The following is an 18,888-nucleotide window of genomic DNA, read 5'->3' as shown; positions in this document are numbered from 1 at the left end:
CCCGATACCCCAGGAGGATAGGCATCTACTCCTTGGCATACGTGGGGAGTTAACGGCGCAGGCATGAGTAGAGCGATCCCTGTGTTGTCAGGGGGCTACAACCAAGAGGGTACATGGCGGCCCCACCACAACGGACTGGCTACCGTGCTGGATGTTAGGTGACATGTGGTCCATGGTCGCCGTCAGTGCAGAAAGTGGCCCTGCACATTGCTTGGCAGAAAGGGCACGCAGGAGCGTATCCATGCCCAAGAGATGTAGAGCGGGCAGAACTGCAACGCAACGACGAATAAGCTGGCGAAAGTTCTCAACGCAAGATGGACACAATGCACCAAGTAAGGCGCCCTTCCCCAATCGGCTCGCTCTTCGGAAAAATTTTGAGTTATGGCGGTCAAACCCCGACAGGGGACCATCACGTAAGGCCGAAACGTTTGAGACTCCTTTTAGTCGCCTCTTACGACAGGCAGGAATACCGCGGGCCTATTCTAACCCCAGAAACCCGCAGGGGTGTGTGTGAATAATAAACGGACTGACCGTGGCGAAGGAATGACAGTCTTCAGTACGTGAGACCACAAAGAACCGTGGTGCTGTTGGAAGGGTCTTTGAATCGTTAGCCTCACTCCGCTTACGTTTTGTAGACATTAATTGTGAAGATGATTGGCTCATTGAGAGAAAATCCTTCATGACTACCAGAGTCTCTGGTAGCGCGTTCCTTCTACCTTCGCAAGGGGGCGCACCCACCTTAGGTTATATTGTTCACACCTCAGGTCACATCTCCTGAACACCTGACAGTGGGACCAATCGGCAGTTAGGGAAGATAGCAGCTCAGGCAATCAACCCTCCGCAGGCCTGGCCTGTACCGGGGGTACGTATGAACACTACCTGTCGACCCGGGGGTAGGAATTACGCTTTACCCAGTCATCTGTTAAGCGTTAGACGCGTGGGCCGGCCTTCAGGAGCGCACAGGGAGGAGGAAGAAAAAGAGGAACCTCAAACGCCGAAGCATATGAACGAGAGGAGAAAGGAAACAAAGAAAGGAAAATGGAGCGAAAAACAGTGGTCAGACTGTTCTTATGTCAGCGATAGACAACGCGGAACATTCTCAGTAACACCCCAGACATGTTCCCGAAGGGAGGGGGAAAGGAATAGCAAGAGGATAGACATGCAGCATGGATGGGGCACTGTTGTAGCCAAGCACGAACCCACCAAAGAATGGCGAGCCCCCTGTGGCGGCGTTTGGACTTTATGGCGCGCTTCAATTTTTGCGAAGTGTCCGAGTACTGCTGTGCGTTGATTGTGGCGCCGTGTTCCGTAAGTCAGTGAACATCAGGCTCTTGCAGAGAACGAATAAAGGCACCACGAATTTTTCGGAGCTTTCGTGCATGGGAATGAATCCACGAGCTTCCTTTGGTGGCTCTGACGCTTCCTCTCCGGCTTAAAATGACGAAATAATGTTTCATCTCTCGCGACAATACGGGGCACGGAACGATACTCTTCATCGTGATATCGTTTCAGGTGTGCAGTGATGTCGACATTCTGTTCAGATTCTGCTCGTCCGCCAAGCTGTGGAGAGCCTACTGCGCGCGGATTTTCCGGAACTTGAGATGTTGTGTCACGTTAGCGTGAGCGGTATGGTGACAGTTGACCGACATTAGCAGAATGTCGTTCGCTGTCGGTCATTTCTGGCGGCAGCACCCACTGCAGCAATGAACGATGGGGTACTGATAGGATATGTCTGTCCTCGCCGATTGCTGTCTGATACCCGACCTTCTCTACATTGTTTACTCCACGCAAAATAAACGCGCACGTGACGTACTGTGTGTGCCATTCAGAGCGAACATTCTGGCGTGAATTTTCACTTCCTGGCATTCCTTCTGCGGGCAAAAATCGCGCTACACCTTGGTTTTCCTCTTTCCCGTCCTCCATAGTGAAGCCGGACGCACACATGATGCTGACCTCACGTCGAACACGTGTAACAGGCAAGTAACATAGTGGTGAAAAGTCGCGCTGTTTCTTCCAGATTACCAATAGAGGGTACTTCTATACACAGACCTACTTGTGTTACCGACGTCCGCGAAATGCTCGTTATATAGTGTGGTTTTCCGTTGACTGTGTTTTACTGTAGCACGACAAATAGTAACACGATAAGAGCGCCACAAGCCAGTATCCCGCCTTCAGGAGGAGCGATTCCATACAAGTCTGCTCGTTTGTGCCCAACATATGCAAACACGTAACTCAGGTGCGGCCCGTGAGTTTACTTGAGCGCTTTATGCTCTGCTTTGCAGCTATCACAAAACTTGTCCATGAAGCTATTCAGAGAGTTCCAATGTATACTCTTTCAAAATTCGAGGGAAGCAGGGATAAAATACAGGGCGCATAAGGTTTTGTAACTTGTACAGAAACCAGAGTCCAATGGCAAGAATGAAGAACATGAAAAGGAAGCTGTAGTTGAGAAGGGAGTGAGAAAGGGATGTAGGCTATTCCCGAAATTACTCTATCTGCACAGTGAGCAAGTTGTTAAATAAACCACGGTTAAATTTGGAAAGGGGATTACGGTTCAAGAAAAAGAAATAAAAACTTTGTGGTTTGCCAATAACATTGTCATTCAGTCAGAAGCGGCTGAAGACTTGAAGGTATCGTTGAAGGAAATGGATAGTGTTTTGAAAAAATTTAAGATGAACATCAATAAATGCAAAAAAAGGTACTGTATTTTATGGAACTGGGGACCTAGAAACGACGGAGAGGCTTCGTCCCTGCCGCAGCCCTCAGTGGTTCACAACCCCGCAACAGGCTACAGCAATACACTCACCCCACCGCCGCCCCACAACGAACTCCGGGTTATTGTGCGGTTCGGCCCCCAGTGGACCACCTCCGGGAACGTCTCAGACCAGGCGAGTGTAACCCCCAATGTTTGCGTGGTAAAGTAATTATGGTGTACGCGTACGTAGAGAAAGTGTTTGCGCAGCAATCGCCGACATTGTGCAACTGAGGCGGAACAAGGGGAACCAGCCCGCAGTCGCCGAGGCAGATGGAAAACCGCCTTAAAAACCGTCCACACACTGGTCGGCACATCGGACCTCGACGCTAATCCGCCGGGAGGATTCGTTCCGGGCACCGGCACGCCTTCCCGCCCGGAAAGCAGTGCTTTAGAGCGTACGGCTAACCAGGTGGGCTAGAAAAAGGTAATAAAATGTATTCTTATTGAATGAGGGCGATGCTGAAAAGAATTAGATGACACACTAAAAGTAGAAGACGAATTTTCCAATTCTGGGCAGAAACAATGACAGCCGAAGTAGGGAAGATATAAAGTGCAGACAACCAATAGCAAGAAAAGCATTTATGAAAAAGAGGAACTTAAGATCTTATATAAACGCGTTAGAAATTCTTTAGTGTGTATTCATCATCATCGTCGTCGTCGTCGTCGTCGTCGTCGTCGTCGTCGTCGTGAAAAAGGGCATACTATTTTCGTTTATGGTGAAGCTTCCAAATTTTTAGGAAAAGGGTATCGTTCTGTTAGAAAATTGGTATCATAGTTGGGTAGCTTCAAACGTTAAAAAAATTGGTCAAGTACGACTAGGACTCGCGCACTGAGGATTCCGTACAAACTTAACTATGTAAATAGACGGTTTATCCAGTCTAGGACTCGAGAATCTTGAAAGTTTTTGTCAGTTGTCGACGTTGATACTGGCAAGATATTGGTCTCAGGAATTTCAAGATTTTCGAGAATGTTTCAATTTCAGTTTGACGTCGGATCACAAATAACGAAAGAAATATTTTTCGTGTGACATCATTACAAATTAACAACTTTCGGATTTTTTTCTTTACTTCTCTTGCTTCTTGCCACATTTCATGATTCTAGGTCAACGGGAAATGCCGTACACGTTTTGATGAGTGAGTCTGCGTGTATCAAAATGTGTGACATAAATGCCCGTATCTTTCGACTCCACTGACTTGGGGAAGGTTCATTTTTTTTTTCACCGCCAAGGTACCGTAGGCCTTAGCGTGTGACATAAATTTCAACTCAACATCCACCCGTTCATGATATTAGGGGGTTTTTAACAGTCTAACAGATAGGCAGATAGCCGGACAAGGAAGTGATCCTATAAGGCTTCCATTTTTATCGATTGAGGTATGGAACCTAAAAACATCTGCGTACGTCAGGAAATTCACCACATTGATGCTATAATGGCATCTGGATATATTTATTGGTTCAGGATATATTTTGGGTGGTCTGTCTTAGTTACATCATCCTACATGCATTTAAAATTCCTGATACATCGATTGTGCGGATAAACTTAGTGTTTTCTAGCATTTCGTAGATCCCATTTCCGCTTAAAGAGGCTGAGAGGAGTGGACTGCGTTTTAATACAAGCACGGTGCTGGTTTCAGCTCGTGTCTTGCCGCCTGCTGAGCGCACCTCGCCGGTCCGTCGCTGCCCCTGGTTACCCGTCAGGCCAGCCCCGTCGCCTCTGCTGCGGTACGTTCTACCTCCGACCGCAAATTGTGTATTTTCCCTCCTTTGCTGTAACTTAGATCAAATATGTAGATCTGAATGGGCTGCAATTCCAATTTAGTTTTCGTACTTCACTATAGTACCAGTTTATATGTTCATTTTACCCCCAACCACTTACAGCATTCACGCAGGTATTTCTTTTATGGTCAGAAGAGTGTATGTGACATCAATAATAGTAACAGAATATCTACAAATAGATTCTTAATTTACGAATAGTACAAATCAAGTACACACTGAGGGAATTAGAGGCATTGCATTCTATTAAGCTGGAATCACTGACAATCGTAGTGTATGAATCCACTGACTAATAGTGTATCAGTTAGTACACAAGTTAAACTCATTTTCTCTCGCTAACTTACACGAGTTTGAAGCCAGACGCCAATCGTGTTGCAGCACAGGCAACTGGCTGGAGCGGTGACTCCATAAAGGCGTGCGTCCACTAGAAAGTATCATGTGCAAGCACTCTGCTGACGTGTTTACATTAGAACAAAAACGTTCTTGAGTTTACTTCTCTAAGTCGCCTGCGCAAGTTAATTTCGGAAACTTGCTGTAAGTACTGGCGGAAGTGTTTCTACTAGAGTCGTGTCGTCAGATAGGCGCGTGAAAGTTTACAGTGTTGCGCTTACAAAACCAGAACAGCCGCCACAGTTATTCAATTACTGTTATTATTATTATTATTATTATTGAAGAAAAATCGTGATGAAAAAAACAAATGTTTGGGTAAAGAACTGGCCACACAGACGTACTTATTTAGGTTATCAAGAAATATTACTGAATGAACTGAAATCAGACCACTTCGCTCACAGCAAGACCACATGGCAATACGTTTTTCTAATTTTTTGTATTTATGGGAATTATTCTAATTTTTTTTATATTTATGGCACGTGAAGTTCAGAACCCCAACAGCGATCGGCCGAAGCAGTTCCATGCAACTCTCAAAAATTCTCGAGAAGACTGACTGCGAACTTTTCCGAGCACCTTAAAGTCACTAAAACAAGAACGGCTTTATGACGGGTCATGAGGCTCGCTGGTAGAATGTTCCCTTGCCACGTGGGATGCTTGTGTTAGAATCCCGCCTACACAAACTTTTAAGCAAAGGTGCTTATTCTAATGAGCTTTACCATGAATCATAAAAAAAAAAAAAAATTAGCGCTCGAGACTGGATCGCTGCTTCAAGTCTCATTGTCGTCATTATTTCAATTCTTCTTTTGCTATACGTAATTAATTTAAATATAAAATTCATCAAATGCATGTAAATGAGCAAGTTATATTTCTAATTTTTATGAAAAAATGCACGTCTTCTTAGATATAATTACGAGGGGGTAACCAATTAGTAAGGCAACGTTTTTCTGAAAGCATGTTTATTCAGGATTATAATACGCCATATTGCTACCCACTCTTTTAGCTACAACACCCTATTTTTAAACAGAATCTCCGTTCAATGCGACGGCCTTACACCGCCTTACTGGGCGGGCCAGTATCTCCTCACGGTACCTCTCTACTGGTCGACGTCAGAGCCAACGTCTTGCTGCAGCAGTAACATCCCCATCATCCACATACTGCTTCCCGCAGAGTGCATTCTTCATTGGATCAAACAGACGGAAGTCGGAAGATGTGAGATCCGGGCCGTAGGATGAGGAAGAAGAGTCCATTGAAGTTTTGCAAGCTGCGCTCGGTTGAGATGACAGACGCTTCGACCAACGACTCACCGTGATTTTGTTTACTGGTTTTCTGTCAGAAGAAACTCAGTGACAGCTCTCTGCTTGGAACGCACCTCAGTTACAGACGCCATTTTGAAGGTTACGTATGGCGCCGCACATATCGGAACTTCACGAAACTACACGGGCTGAAGCGGGAATATTCCACATGTCTCATAACAAATTCCGCATTTTTTCAACAGAAACTGGTCGAAAAAAGTGTTGCATTATTCATTGAACGCCCCCTCGTACATATTGAACAAAAATTGCAGTTTTTATTGTAAATATAAATTCTTAGTAACCAAACTTCTAAGATTGTTAACAAAGACTGTTTAAATTAAAAATATTACCACTTTTTAAAATCTTTATATTTTATGCTTCATGTAAAGCTCGTAGAAAATGGACTGCGCGGTCATCAGCGCCTGTACCAAGTCCCAATTTTTACACAGTCCAATTAGGTGCTATACGGTTGGGCGTCCACGGCTCTTCGCAGAACGTGGGGTTCGGAGGCCTGTCTGCTCTGCGAAGTAGGGTAGATGGTGATCTGTAGCACCTCTACCGAAAGAGCACAATGCTGGTCCACACAGGAGTGTTTCGGAGCACGCCGTTCGTTTTAAACTATTGAAGGAGGAGCTCCGCACCAGACCACCCCTCAGCGTTCACATGTTGGTCCGAAGACATCGTCAATTACGACTGCAGTCGGCACGGGACCATCGGATTCGATCAACGGAAACGTGTCGGCTCTCCGGGTGAATCACATTTTTGCTCCACTGGGTCGATGGTAGTTTCCACATACGCCGTCACCGAGGTAAACGGCAGCTCCAAATGTGCAGCCGCCTCGGACGCAGGCTGGTGGGAGCAGTATTATGCTATGGGAGACAATCTCCTGCGCTTCCAAGGGACCTGTGGTAGTAATAGAAAACACGCTGACAGCTGCGAACCACCTGCATCCCTTCATGCTTGATGTCTTCCCCGACGGCGAAGACATCTTTCAAGCAGTATGATTGTCCGTGCCTCGGACCCAGAACCGCGCTACACTGGTTTGAGGAGCGTTATAGTGAACGCATGTTTATGTCCCGCCGACCAAATTCGGCTATGGAATCCATCTGGTTCACTACCAGGCGTCTTCACCGTGTACGCAAATCAGCGGCCCGTTATTTACGCGAATTACATGATCTGTGCGTAGACATCTAATGCCACATACCTCCACAAAACCACCAACGAACTGCCAACTGATACGCAGTATCATTGATGTATTTCGTTCCAAAGACGAGTAAACATGCTATTAAGCAGGTGGTCATAATGTTTCGCCTCATCAGCGTATGTACCTTCTATGTTGAAGTCTGTAGTTTTCTGAGTTGCTGGGCGGATGGGTGGCAGTCTCGGCAGCACTAGAAGGGGTAGTAATAATCGGAAATAACTGACATTTAATAATGAATTAAGGATGAGTCTGTCTTTTTGCAAGTACACAAATTGTTGTCTTGTTTCATTGCTCAAACGTGTTTCACTACAGTTGTGGCGTCACAGAGGATTTTCTACTATTATACATTCATACAAGTTATCTTTGCGTTAAACCACATTTGTTGACCGCATAAGAGACAACCACCACCCAGTGGCACATCCAGAAAGCTACCACACAGGACAAAGAAATTATCAATGACGGAACAGTACTACGTAACAAATACTGTTCAACACTCTAAACGAATTACCCAAACACACACACACACACACACACACACACACACACACACACACAATGGAAACGTACGGGACATATTCAAAGCCCGCGGGTAAAAAAGAAAAAAAAAATATTGCAACCCGAGACACAAATATGTGCAGTGAAAACTGTGTCTAAGCCACAGCAACATAACAGGACGCAGTATTTACAAACTAACAGGATAAAACTTATTCACTGTCAAAATATGAAAGGTATTCCGTCAATAACAAAGGATAAGAAATAGTTCGCCATACCTAAGCTTCACAAAACGTTTATCGATGTCCAAAGGTTCAGCTCAAGTACACAAAACACGTTGTTGTTGTTATCTTCAGTCCTGAGACTGGTTTGATGCAGTTCTCCATGCAGCTCTATCCTGTGCAAGCTTCTTCATCTCCCAGTAATCTGCTTAGTGTATTCATCTTTTGGTCTCCCTCTACGATTTTTACCCTCCACGCTGCCCTCCAATGCTAAAATGGTGATCCCTTGATGCCTCAGAACATGTCCTACCAACCGATCCCTTTTTCTAGTCAAATTGTGCCACAAACTTCTCTTCACCCCAATTCTATTCAGTACCTCCTCATAAGTTATGTGATCTACCCATCTAATCTTCAGCATTTTTCTGTAGCACCACATTCCGAAAGCTTCTATTCTATTCTTGTCTATACTATTTATCGTCCATGTTTCACTTCCATTCATGGCTACACGCTATACAAATACTTTTAGAAACGACTTCCTGACACTTAAATCCACACTCCATGTTAACAAAACCAGACACGTCTGGTACATAAAAACAAACTTGTCATACGTAAGGACTAGCAAAATACTACAATGGTAAGGGGAAAAAAACCGCACATAGGAAACTAATTTTTCCAGAAAGTACATTTTGTAGATCAGACAATAAACAAATCGTTCAAGTTCGCAAATGACCTGGTATACTAATTTAGACCTGTGGCTTATTTTGATTGGCAGGCACAGAACACACAATGTAAAATAATATGTGAAGTGCACATACAATCTAAATGTCAACAAAATCTGATGTATCATTCTCCTTAACCTAAAAATAAGCTGTACGTATGTATTTCAGGAAAATAATAATAAACCAACTGAGGATGCCACAGCTGTGGTGAAACGTGTTTGGGTGATAAAAAAAACTTGTGTACTTGCAAAATGGCGGACCCATCCTTAATTCATTATTATTTTTTCTGCAAGCACGGCAACTGAGCTCAAAACTCCAGTATGAACTGAAAATTGTTTCATATTTTTCAAATCTAATACAACACTGCGGTGAATAAGCAACATGGCAACGCCGGGCCATCAGCTGTTGTTAAATCATTTATGTCGGCCAGTTCAACCTGCTAGCCCACTTCAGAAAGCTTACGTTTCTGTTGGGACGACACGTGGTCGTTATCTGCGTTTACGGCGACTCGTACTTGGGAGTCTGGGAGACGGCGATGAAGATTAAAAAAGAGACTGTGGACGTGCAGCAATGTACAGAAGAAGAGGACAAGAGAGAACACGCGCTCGTGTTGCGTAACGTGGTCCCATGGCAGTTCTAGTGCTTACAAGCGCATACACTATACCTCTGTCACAAACAATTTCGTTTTCAAAGCCTTCATTTCTCGCATGTAATAACACGAAAACATGTTGTTTCACGATTATGTAACTAGCGACGTATTCCCTCCTGGTACGGTGTCGTTCGCCGCCGTCTGAAGCGGACGGCGCTTCGGTCGCGTGTACGTGGCGGCCAGATGACGCACGCGGGCGCCTCTGAATGGCCTGCACAGCTGGGGGCGGGCTCGTTATTATGTAGATACATGGAGAACTGGCCAAGGTCAGCCCGTGGCCGACAACTTGCCGCTGCTACTGGCTTCCAACTGTCCGCCCGACCGGACACTGCGCGCCACTCGCCAGCCCCGCGCTATTTTCAGTTCCCTTGTGTGGGGAAACACTTGACAGACTTGTCAAAAATCGTTTTGAGCTATGGCTGGGAACCAATGACTCACTATCTCGATCCCAGTTTGGCCTTCTTAAAGGTCGTGGTAGCTAACACAGTTCCGTCCGGGGGTGTGACATTCTGTCCCTTTACAAAAATATGTTGGGGCATAAGGTCGTAGCGTTTGCAAAATGGCTCCGAGCACTATGGAACTTAACTGCTGAGGTCATCAGTCCCCTAGAGCTTAGAACTACTGAAACCTAACTAGCCTAACGACATCACACACATCCATGCCCGAGGCAGGATTCGAACCTGCGACCGTAGTGGTCGCGTGGTTCCAGACTGTAGCGCCTAGAACCGCTCGGCCACTCAGGCCGGCCGTAGTGGTTTCCCATAAGTTTAATAAACACAACAGATACTCGTACCAGAGAATTCAGTCACCGATAATATATTCTCCTTTACTATTTAGAAGAGTCTGCCAACGCTGGAGTAACTTTTCGAGTCCACGGCTGTAGAAATCACGTGGTTTTGAGGCGAAGAACTCGTCTAGCCATGTTCGCAGCGCATTTTCATCCGGAAAGAAATTTCCTTGAACGTTGTTCGATAAAGAGCGGAAAAGGTGAAAATCTGAGGGCGCAAGATGAGGTGGATAAGGTGGGTGCGGAATGACTTCCCAATCCAGCTTCTGTATAATGATTTTTGTCAGTCTAGCAGAATGCGGGCGGGTGTTATCGTGGAGTAGCGTCAGTTCACACAGTCTTCCTGGCCGTTGTTCTCGGACGGCGTCTGCTAGACGCCTCAGACGTTTACAACAAATGCCAGCAATGATGGTTACACGTCGGAGAAGCAATTCGTACTAAACCACGCCATCGCTGTTTTACCAGATGCGTAACATTATCTTTTGTGGATGCGCGCAGATCTTTGTACGAAGAGTTGCTGCTTTATTTGGATTTAACTATTCTTCTCTTTTCCTCATGTTGCCATAAAGACACCATTTCTCGTCACCAGTTACGATACAGGATAGAAATAGTGTTGTTCTCGAGCCAATCGATGGCAAACCAAGCAGAGACGCACATATGGCCACGCGCTGATTTTTGTGACTTCAGATCAGAGCATGTGGTACCCATACATCCGATTTTTGAACTTTCCCCATTGCATGCAAATGTCGCACGATGGTGGAATGATCACAGTTCATCACATGTGCCAGGTCTCGAGTACAACGACGTAGATCACTGTGGATTAAAGCGTTTAAACGACCTCCGTCAAACCCTGAAGATCTCCCTGAACTTGGAGAGTCACTAACATCAAAAAGATACTCCCTAAAAGGAGAAAACCATTTTATTGCCGTGCTGTGTCAAATAGCATTATCCCCATTCGCGGCGTAAATATTTCTGTCTCCGCTGATGTCACCCCTCTACAGAAGAATATGTCAGAAATGTTCCGATTTTTCCACTTGGCACTCCATTTTCTAGCGTCTACAGCTCCACTCCACTGGCTCCAAATAGTACAATTATAATATATAAATTTAAATAGCAACTACAAATAAAAAATGACAATCGGTAAGTAAACCCAAAGCAACCGGAATACCAAAATGGAAAACAAAAACGCTACGAACTTACATCGCGTTAGAAGGTAATGCGGGTATGTGCTTTCAGGTGCCCAAGAACTGGTCACGACGAACAGTGTAAGCTTCCGTCACCAACCTCTTCCCACACAACGGAAGCAGCGGCTATCATGAGGCCATCAAGTATTCTGAGACGACGAAAAGATTTTGACTGTTCCTGTTGGCAGTCATGAAGAGCGGGAACGGGAGGAAAACACAGAAATAAACTTGTTGCCGACATACCCCACGGAGTAGTGGAATGCTCTCAGAGAGATAAACTTACTTCCAAGCTTCGCATAAAAGCTCACGCAGGCATTTTGTATGAAGAAACAGTAGACCAGATGGCCAAGAAAGCCGCTACACCCGTTACCGTGACATCTAGTTATCATTCGCCGAATTCTTACATCAGGTAAAGCAAAAGTCAGGCCCCAATGGGAAGAGGCTTGGGGAACATTAAACACAAATAAATGAAAAATATTATGTTTGGGCTCAACCCCACGTATCTCGCTTACACTGATTTCATTACATGTCAGCACACCTTAGAGATTTCTCTATAAACATTCCGATGAGATACAATCACTGCAGCCTACCTTCTCATTTGTAACGCTTACAACTAACAAATTCAGGCAGGTGTGATTGCAGTAATTCAGACGTTGGAGAAAACATTTAATTTTCGCTTGTTCCGAGTTCCAGCAGTCCAGACAACAATTATTCACAATCTGAAAAGGTTTGGAGTAGAATTTGCTAGAAGCATTATTGCTCTTTTACTAAAGATAAGGCAGTTACTCTCTGTCTCACAAGATTTATTTTAGTAATTTTAAAATCTAGCAATATACCTATAAAGTAAGTGCAATCATAATTTTAATGAAACTTCCTGGCAGATTAAAACTGTGTGCCCGACCGAGACTCGAACTAGGGACCTTTGCCTTTCGCGGGCAAGTGCTCTACCATCTGAGCCACCGAAGCACGACTCACGCCCGGTACTCACAGATTTACTTCTGCCAGTATCTCGTCTCCTACCTTCTGAGGTCATCAGTCCCCCAGAACTAAGAACTACTTAAACCTAACTAACCTAAAGACATCACACACATCTATGCCCGAGGCAGGATTCGAACTTGCGACCGTTGCGGTCGAGCGGTTCCAGACTGTAGCGCCTAGAACCGCTCGGCCACAACGTCCGGGGAGGGTTCTCTAGCTTCTGGGTGAGTAAAAACATGTAAATTAAGAACCAGGGAGGTGTATTTCCCATCACCTACTCCTAAGGGCCACAAATCTTTCGATCACTTCTACAGCGACAGGAGGCGGCGGAACCGGAGTGAGAGGCATCTCGCCTTCAGAATGAGGGGCTGGAAGACATGTCCCGAATATAGCGGAGTTGGTAGACAACAGAGCGAGTTGTCCCTAGCGGCGCTTCTTCACCGACACACCAGGCGTACCGCACGTGACCCGCATCCAGTCCTCCCTTTGGCAGATTGGTAGCATTACGTTAAGCGCACCTCAATCAGCAGTACCATGGATGGCGTCCCAACCTCAGCATTACTGTGCGTGGGAAGGCATCCACGAGTACTGTGGGTGGATTGTGCGAGAGAAGCCGGATCCTGCTCACCCCACTGCAGTGAAAAAGAGGCAGGGCTTATAGAGAATCGAACATATAATCACAATTTTGAAGAAATAAAAAGTTATAATTCATTCTTTCATTCGTACTGCTCACCACGCACAAAAGAAAGTTTCCGGAGTGGGCTGAAATTCAGAGTATATGATATATGAGGCAACAAATGTCTACGCGGAGATGAGACAGTTCCTGTAAATTATGGATGGGTAGTTTTTGGGCATGGAGCTAGCGCCGGAGAGCGTCTCACATTTGTTCCATTGGGTTCAGACCAGGAAGTTTCATATCAGCGCACACTCCGCTGCAGAGTGAAAATCTCATTCTGGAAACATCCCCCAGGCTGTGGCTAAGCCATGTCTCCGCTATATCCTTTCTTTCAGGAGTGCTAGTTCTGCATGGTTCGCAGGAGAGCTTCTGTAAAGTTTGGAAGGTAGGAGACGAGATACTGGCAGAAGTAAATCTGTGAGTACCGGGCGTGAGTCGTGCTTCGGTAGCTCAGATGGTAGAGCACTTGCCCGCGAAACACAAAGGTCCCGAGTTCGAGTCTCGGTCGGGCACACAGTTTTAATCTGCCAGGAAGTTTCATATCAGCGCACACTCCGCTGCAGAGTGAAAATCTCATTCTGATAATTTTAATGATTAATTAAAAAACTTTATATTTCAGAGAGTAGTGACTTTACAAATCTGTTTACAAACTTTTTTTGTAAAGAGAAACTTAATTATCACTTCTGTAATTAGAAATTAAGTAGTTTTCTGCTACAGCTGAAGAATTATTGTTTACTTATTTTACACTACCACATTTTACATTTATATTTTAAATCAGTTTTTTTGTAATTGTAGATGGCTAAACAGTGCAACTATTTAAGTTTTGATGACTAAATAGTTCACTCAACGATGGAAAAAAGTGCGATTAGCCTGGTAAGGGATGCACAGGTTCAACAGGTCATCGATTTTGCCTATCTTTCGCTTATTGTAGTATACAATCATATGTAAAAAATGCTATTCCAGTACGAAGGGCTTCTCAAGCGTTATCAGAAATCGAGATTCAAAGTTATACAAACCTCTTGAGTGCTACACGAGAGCGCTAACCGACTATAGTCGATTCACTCTTGACGAAACGTAGCGCCAAAACATTCCAAAATGCATTTCAAATGACTGCGTTCACACAGACCGTCAACGTCAAGGCTTCTCAGCGAGAAAGTTTTGACACTGACGTTGGGAGGCAGACTCTGGCGGAAGTTAACCTAATCTCGCCGAGCTGACGCAAGTTGTAGTTGTGTATTCTGCACATGTGGTCTTCTTAGTTTTTATTTTATTGCTTTCTAGACTTTCGTGACATCTTGCAAAGTTTCCACGATGATTTTGATACTTTTCCTTTGAGTCTTCTTCACTAAAGAGCAGAGTTATATGAAAATGAAAAATCATTTAGGTTTTACAGACACAGAAAACACCTACACTGCGCGTGAAAAACAACACAGATTGATGAAACCATTTTCACTGAATAATCTTCTTGTAACAGTGATAACGGCAGCACTATTGGAGGAGGAAAACAGTTGTCTTTGACCTTGTATGTTACATAGAAAAGATAAAAAGGCCATACGTATTGCCTTCTAGAAAACGTTTGATGTGTTTGTTAATATATTTTTTCTCTAGCAAATAAATGTCGATGTTTTGAAATGTTTGGACAACACATTTTCTATAGATACATCAGTCAGACATTGCCAAGAACATCAATCATGCTTTAGACATTGATAAATGTTCTCACTGCTGGTACCTTAGCTCTGATACTAATTCCGACTTCTTGTATCACAGATGGCACTTCGTAAGCTCACTTCCACAGTTCGGTATTGGGCTAAGAAGGGGACCTTATAAACTTCTCCCAACTGATTTGATTCATACTGATAAGAGTGTGAAAGGCAGGGCAAAGATTTCAGCACATGTAAACAGAGAGATTAAACTCTCAACAGTTTTCGGAAAACCTAGTTTGAAAAGTTTAGGCGTGTTTAAACATTTTGTATGGTCGCTGGTATTCAAGGGATCCTCAGCGGAGTAAGTAAGCGCATAGTTTCACAATCGCAAAGTCTACGGATCGAATCTCTAATACGGTACCTTTTTTTGTTTCCCGTAATTCTAGCAACAGATATGCGTTATGCGTGGTACGCGACGAAACTGTGTGATGACCAAGAACCGTTTATGAATGTAAGCCAAGTTTGTTTTTCAATACACATACTGAAAAAAACCACGCACGTGCAAAACTTAACTTTCATTACATGTGCTATATATCGCAATAATTATTGTTTTTCATATTTCTGTAATCGATATTTCCTGATTCGTGAAGTGCTCGATGGGTGCAAATTATACTCTTCACAAATGTAGATACAATAATGTAAATAAAACGGCTGTACTGATTTTATTAAAAGTTTTTATATCCAATCTCCTTACGAAAAAAAAATTTTCTCCTTTTTTAGGTTAAAGATTATGAAAATGATACAGGAATCGTTAAATATTGATGATAAGCACAGTTGTAATAAATCTATTGTCAAATTACGTGAAAAAAAAGAAGAACCGGTAGTGAGATTTTAACCAGAGATCTCGCACTTAACGAAACTACGCGCTTACTCGTTCGGCAGCGGACTCCTTGAGTAATAGTGATCATACAAAATACAGAAGGATGCCTAAAATTTTCAGACACTCTTTCTCACAGACGATCGAAAGCTGCAAATTCCTAGTAGCGTATGTTCAAGTCCTAGTCGTGCCCTGCACACCGTGTCAATGCACATCAGACCGGTGACGCAAAATTCGTACTGTCGTACCGTAAATGCCAACGCAGCATTTAGACTGTGACATCGCCTGTCTGAATCGGGATTAAGGCGATTAAATGCAAATCTGCCCAAAGTGTGTTCGAGTCTCGTCATTTTCTTTTCTAATCTGCTACCAAACAACTGTATCGTTACAATGAATCATGTTTATTCGGAAATAAAAATAGTAACACATCTGTGGCGAGGTTTAATAATGAATCGTAATGAAATGAACATTTATTTACCGATACATACAGGCGGATATGTCAAATACTTTGCACGTCACTCAAAGCTTAGCTCTCCATTACTAACCGAATGTGTATCATGTTCGTGTTCCTTCGAGCGTGTGTAGTTTCGCGCAGCACTGCACTATTTCCGTTAGAAAGTTGGACAATTTAACCCAAGCCTGCCCTTGTCGGACTGGCAGCCTTTGTCTGGCTATCCTATCGAGTTAGCCGCGCAGTTGTCCTGACGAAACTCCACTACTACACGGCGCTTGAAAGCACGAAACTCTCAACCCGTGGCACTGATGTACGCTGGGGCGGCAGGAGAAGGCGACGAGAAACAACATCTCTTCAGTAATCACTTTCTCCAAAGCACTACACACCTAGGTGGTATCGAGATAAGCTAAAAGAACCATTGAGTGCACGCTTATCTTGGGCGGAAGTATCGACCTTCGAAACATACAAAAACGGAAAAAAGGCAGGAAAGTCGGGCTGTTTTTGTAAAGAAAATACGTTCTGCTTTACCACTGGTTAGAAAATTTATCTATAGACGTAGTAGGGGAAGGGCGGGAATAATGGCCAGTGTGGGCATACTGGTCATTTGAATTTGTGTAAGTCTTACATATAAAAAAAATAAGTTTTTCTAACTTGAAAGAGTGGTTACTTACCGACAAATTCCGATGATCACAACTGCTTCATCGGGGGCCGTTACCAACTACAAACAACTTTTGTGGAATGGCGTCTAGGAGGGCACAACGGCCAGCCAGTTGTCAAACGGCTCATGGCAACGTACTCCCCAACGCAAGGTGCATGTCAGGGAGTTTTGCGAAATAGTACTGGTGCTGCTCCATCCTATTGTACTGTATGTCTCTGAAGCTCTGAATTAAAACTATTCTTAGAGCATATGATTGACAACTGACCACTCTATGACAACGGAGTAAAAAAGTGGAGAAAGAAGAAAATGGTGTTTGAGGTTTGCAAACGACATGGTCCTCCTAGCAACATAAGAAAAAGAATCACAGGACATAGCGGATACCACTGAAGCACTGTAGCTAAAGGGCAGATTCGTGGGTTGAAAATCAATAATAATGGACAAGGAGAAAATGAAAAGCTAAAGATAATGCTGTATGGAGAAATATTAGATCATGCACAAAGTTTTAAATACCTCGGAACCAGGATAGAAACCGACTGGGAGATCAGCACAGAAATTAAAACCAGAACAGCAATGACGAAAGAGGCATTTTATGAGAAACGGAAAATTTCCTGCAGCAATATGAACAAAAATGGTTCAAATGGCTCTGAGCACTATGGGACTCAACTGCTGAGGTCATTAGTCCCCTAGAACTTAGAACTAGTTAAACCTAACTAACCTAAGGACATCACAAACATCCATGCCCGAGACAGGATTCGAACCCGCGACCGTAGCGGTCTTGCGGTTCCAGACTGCAGCGCCTTTAACCGCACGGCCACTTCGGCCGGCAGCAATATGAACACAGATTTATGGAAAAGTGTATTAAAATGTTTTGTGTGGAGTGCCATCCTGTATAGTGCTGAAACGTGGCCACTGAGGAAGATAGATAGAGCAAGGCTGGAGGCTTCTTAAATATGGACATGGAGGATGGAAAGAGTGAGTTGAATGGATAGAGTGAAAAATGAAGAGGTACTGAGAAGAGTGGGAGAGCGAAGACAATCACATGGATGTAATAATGAGGAAAAGAAACTGGATTAGACATACGTTAAGAAAGGAGGGGTTAATGAAAACAATATTATAAGGGTATGTGGAAGGAAAGGGGAGCTTTCAGATCCTGGGTGATGTGATGGACGGCAGCACATACAGCAGCATCACGAACGCAGCAAAGGATCGCAGGAAATGGAGACGCAAAGGATCTGCTAACGTAACAGAAAGCAGACTATAATGATATCATTAAGTTAGTACGGAAACCTCAAAGCGTGAGACCTACTCGCAATTCTCCGTTTTTTTTCCCCGAAAGTTAAAATCTGTTTTCTCAGTTTGTTTAGTCCTTTTTGGCTATGTGGTCACTATGCCCTGCCCCCTTGGGCAAAAAGGTCGCTTGGATACTTTTCAGATTATTGCTTATTTAGGTGTCTTCTTTTTCTCCAACGAAAATGGAAAAAAAAAATTCGGGCAAGTAGGACAGTCGACTGTTACACCCTGCGACTTCGGAGTTCCTAAATCGATTGAAACTGAGCTAAAAAATTGCCAAACCTTAGCGTCCGCCCATCCTCTACAATATTTTGTATGGAGAGTCATCAGAAGACTTTGAAGTAATACATGGTGCGCCCCCAAGAGACCGTGACAGAACCGTAAATGTTCACGTTATACTTTAATGGCTGAAAGGATACAATTAGCTGCAGACTTTACAGAGATGAAGTTATCTACGATTAAACTCTGTCTTAGAAAAATGGTAGTTTTGTTGATGAAGCCAGTCTAGCCCAAGATGAATATGGTCTTGAATATGTGATATGACGTTTACACCAGGAATATGACAAATGATAACTAAAGAAGAGTAAACAAAAACCGAACGTCTTTTAGTGGGTAGTGATAGATTCGAAATACATCTCAAAGAAGGATTCGAACCTGCGACCGTAGCGCTCGCGCGGTTCCAGACTGAAGCGCCTAGAAGCGCTCGGCCACCAGCGGCCGGCAGATTGATCTCAGATCGGTCTTAACGCCGTAAAGTTTTTCGGATCTGGGCTACTGTATGGCGCACCCTCAGTATACCAAATAAACTTCGTGTTATCAAGGAAACAACGAATGTGTGGACGTCATCCATGC

Source organism: Schistocerca nitens, chromosome 1, assembly GCF_023898315.1.
Source record: "Schistocerca nitens isolate TAMUIC-IGC-003100 chromosome 1, iqSchNite1.1, whole genome shotgun sequence".
Lineage (NCBI taxonomy): Eukaryota > Metazoa > Arthropoda > Insecta > Orthoptera > Acrididae > Schistocerca > Schistocerca nitens.
The sequence above is the reverse complement of the archived record's forward strand: the minus strand, read 5'-3'. Positions refer to the sequence as shown.